This window comes from Littorina saxatilis, linkage group LG5, assembly GCF_037325665.1.
Source record: "Littorina saxatilis isolate snail1 linkage group LG5, US_GU_Lsax_2.0, whole genome shotgun sequence".
NCBI classification, from domain to species: domain Eukaryota; kingdom Metazoa; phylum Mollusca; class Gastropoda; order Littorinimorpha; family Littorinidae; genus Littorina; species Littorina saxatilis.
Window position 1 is genome coordinate 7,515,367 of NC_090249.1, and position 4,880 is coordinate 7,520,246.

Sequence of the window (4,880 nt, forward strand, 5' to 3'; positions counted from 1 at the left end):
TTGTCTATGTCATTTGGTGTTGTGTATGTGTGTTTAGTTGGAAGCTCTCTTCATTCCTCATTGTTCACACATATCCACGACGTCACAATGTGAGAGAACGCGCATTCCAATGACGTTTCCCACAAATTCATCGAGTTGAGACAGTCTGAATGCAGATGAATGGGATCGTTGGTTTGTGAGACCAGTACAAATCACACACACACACACACACACACAAACACACACGCCTGGAATTAAAGCAATCATATGCACTACAAATCACACACACACACACACACACACACGCCGGGAATTAAAGCAATCATATGCACATGAAAAACGGGAAACAAAGAAAAAGAATTTTGAGGTTTTGTTTCATGGGATGGTGTGTTTTTTGTTTTGTTTTTGGGGCGATACATATGAAAATAACTCAGAAAAGCAGGTATCAAAATGCACAGTTAAGTTCAGCTGGGAGAATTTGTCATCAACATTTCAATGATTGTTTACACACACACACACACACACCACAGCCGGATATTTTGTGAGAAATGGGCACTTTTTACGTACCTCATCCATTTCTGTGATGAAAAGCTGTGTTTTTATTTTTTGTTGTATTTTGTGTCCCAGGGCGTGAGGTAGTTTCTAATTTTCGATGTTTTGAAACTCAATGCTGTACTGATAAGAGCAGGTTTATATATTATCTGCATTGTATAGTGTACATGTAAATATGAAATATGTATGTGAACCATTGAAACATTTGTTTTGTGAAGTAAAATCTGTTTTGAACAGCTTCTTTACAAAGTCTTAAAGAGAGAGAGAGAGAGAGAGAGAGAGAGAGAGAGAGAGAGAGAGAGAGAGAGAGAGAGAGAGAGAGAGTCAGACAGACAGACAGGCAGACAGGCAGACAGACAGACAGAGAGGGTGTTGTCAACACATGTATGCAAATAAAATTCGAACAACTGCTGGTGACTTGAAATTTCTGTTTAATTCAAAAAACACTTTACAGCACTATTACCTTTAAAACATTCAGCTTTTGGGTTATCAGAATATTGCAAACACGAATGTGATCAAGAGTAAAATGATTTCAGTTAACATCACAGCGCAAATCAATATATGGCGAACACATCACATACAATTTACATGCAGACTCTGATTATCTGAAAAACTTACAAACGTGCATTGTTCGCGAAAGTTTGATATCTTTTTTTTTCTGGCTTAATTGGAGGCAAACATGAAACTTGCAGAATGCATTAAAGTAAACGAATTTAGACATGATAAAACAGCAGTAGCTCACGGTAATCGCCATCCCCGTAGGTGAGAGATGCCGCCATGGATTCGGACCAGAAAAGAGGCGAGGAAGGAATGGGCTGCTGGCTAGAAGAGGCAGGCCTGCAGAGTTCCTTCTACTCTAGTGGCTTTAACTTGTGACCAAATTAACGACACCGATGAAACCAACCAAGACTTATCTTCTTGGCCCTTTTCTCCCAATTCAAACATCTGGCATCAAGACTTATCTTCTTGGCCCTTTTCTCCCAATTCAAACATCTGGCATCAAAAGCAAAGCAAAGTTGGCTAAATCAAAATGGCGGGAGAAAACGGTCATGCACGCAAAAACCCACTTGTGTCAAACACGATTGTATGTAGGAGTTGCAGCCTTTGAACGCAGAACTCCGCTTGTGTCAAACACGATTGTATGTGGGAGTTGCAGCCTTTGAACGCAGAACTCCGCCTGTGTCAAACACGATTGTATGTGGGAGTTGCAGCCTTTGAACGCAGAACTCCGCCTGTGTCAAACACGATTGTATGTGGGAGTTGCAGCCTTTAAACGCAGAACTCCGCTTGTGTCAAACACGATTGTATGTGGGAGTTGCAGCCTTTGAACGCAGAACTCCGCTTGTGTCAAACACGATTGTATGTGGGAGTTGCAGCCTTTGAACGCAGAACTCCTCCGAAAACGGCGTATGGCTGCCTAAATGGCGGGGTAAAAAAACGGTCATACACATAAAATTCCACTCGTGCAAAAAAAACCACGATAGTACATGGGAGTTTCAGCCCACGAACGCAGAAGAAGAAGAATTTTGTTTGTTTGTTTATTTGTTGCTTAACGTCCAGCCGACTACGCAGAGCCATATCAGGACGAGGAAGGGGGGGATGAAGGGGGCCACTTGTCAAGCGATTCCTGTTTACAAATGCCCCAACCCATTACTTGTGTCCCAGCAGGCTTTAGTAAAACTAAATTAATACCTACTGGAAGATTACCAGTTTCCAGTATGTTAAAATAGGCTTAACCTATCTACTGCTGGACTTACATCAGAACACTAACAGATTAAACTATACATGAATCGCGAGACAAGCGGCAAGAGAAGAGATTTTTGGAAAAAAATACAGGTGAATGAGCAAGAAGGCAGAAAAAAGAAAAGAATTCATGAAGAAAAAGAGAGCATGACAGGAAAGAGGAACCAAAAATCTACCTAACAGCAAACTAGAAAGCTCCTGCGGTTCCAAAAACAGGAGGGGCCTTTAATTTCATAACCGCAGTGCCCCACTGCGGGAAGAAGAAGAAGAAGAAGAAGAACGCAGAAGAAGCAGAAAAAGAATACGAAGAAAAGAAGTCTGTTGTACTGTTAATTTACAGCAAAACGGCTGCCGAAGTGTTTGCTGAATGAACCATCGCCATACTTTTTATGTCACAAGCAGCGGCCCCAGATATGGTGAAAATGACAAAGTCTGATTAACCTGAAGAAAACAGTACAGGGGAAATGAGGAGTTAACAAACAAATGAACGAACAACCTCTTTGGCATTGACAAGCGACAGGAACAAGGGGCGATCAATTTAAAAATTGTAACCTGATTTAGAATAAGGAATACACATTTTTTGTCAAGGCTATTTTACAGAAAACCGACTTTAAAATCGAACTTGAATGGAATCAACATTTGGAGGACAACAATGAATTGCAACCGATTACATCTGAGTCATCGTAGGGATAACGCATGACGTTGGCAAAACACAGAAACTTATTTCAAATTTCCGAAAACTTACAGTCGTTTCCCCAGATTTGCATAACTTTTTTCACGTTTGCGGGAAAGATGATTATAAAGGGCTAACTTAAACTTCCAAACAAGAAGGGCAAAGCCCATACGACTCACATGCTTGACCTTGACCTTTACATGACCTTGACCTTCAGGGTCAAGGTCAAATAACTAAACCTAGCAATGACATCATACACTAAGAACTGCTTTACACATTTTTCCTACCAAAATACATGTGACCTTGACCCAAGGTCAAGGTCATCCAAGGTCATGCAACACAAAGCTGTTAATTCAAGACATAGGAAGTACAATGGTGCTTATTGGCTCTTTCTACCATGAGATATGGTCACTTTTAGTGGTTCACTACCTTATTTTGGTCACATTTCATAAGGGTCAAAGTGACCTTGACCTTGATCATATGTGACCAAATGTGTCTCATGATGAAAGCATAACATGTGCCCCACATAATTTTTAAGTTTGAAACAGTTATCTTCCATAGTTCAGGGTCAAGGTCACTTCAAAATATGTATACAATCCAACTTTAAAGGACCCTTGCGACCTTGACCTTGAAGCAAGGTCAACCAAACTGGTGTCCAAAGATAGGGCTTACATTGCCCTGTATAGCATACATAGCTAAGGTTGCCATTCTCGATATCTTCAGAAAAAAATGCGAAAATGTGAAAAATGGTCGTTTTTAAGACAACATTGAACAATTACGGCCCCTGTGACCTTGAACTTGAAGTGAGGTCAAGTTTCCGCACATGTTTTTTGAGATCTTGTAACCATACACCATCAGGCCACATCAGGTGTTGATAGACTTAATAGTGTCCAAGAAATATCCAACGTTAAAGTTTTCCGGACGGACGCCGGGACGGACGGACGGACGGACGGACGACTCGGGTGAGTACATAGTCTCACTTTTGCTTCGCATGTGAGTCAAAAATACTGAAACTTGTGCAGTGCACATGCAAACATAAACAACAACTTGCGACTCATAAATAAAAATCAATTGCAAATTTGTTTGAACAAGTATCAACAATTTCTTCCGAGATAAATAGTGTATTGAAGCATAAATTAGATTCACAGAAAGCAAATTAGTTTCAATATGGACACCTTATTCCACAGAAAGAGGGCAAGAATGTGTGCATACATGTATTACCAGTGCAAGGTTTGTTTGTTTGTTTATTTGTTGCTTAACGTCCAGCCGACTACGCAGAGCCATATCAGGACGAGGAAGGGGGGGATGAAGGGGGCCACTTGTCAAGCGATTCCTGTTTACAAATGCACTAACCCATTACTTGTGTCCCAGCAGGCTTCAGTAAAACTAAATTAATACCTACTGGAAGATTACCAGTTTCCAGTATGTTAAAATAGGCTTAACCTATCTACTGCTGGACTTACATCAGAACACTAACAGATTAAACTATACATGAATCGCGAGACAAGCGGCAAGAGAAGAGATTTTTGGAAAAAATACAGGTAAATGAGCAAGAAGGCAGAAAAAAGAAAAGAATTCATGAAGAAAAAGAGAGCATGACAGGAAAGAGGAACCAAAAATCTACCTAACAGCAAACTAGAAAGCTCCTGCGGTTCCAAAAACAGGAGGGGCCTTTAATTTCATAACCGCAGTGCCCCACTGCGGGAACCAGTGCAAGGACAATTTGTGTAAAGACTACATGCACAATGCACAGATTTAAGCTAAGGCGAGAATCTAAATCCAAAGTTCTCTCTCTTGGCTCACACACGCATGCGTGCCCACACACACCAACACACACACACACACACCAACACACACACACACCAACACACACACCAACACACACACCAACACACACACACACACACCAACACACACATACACACACACACAC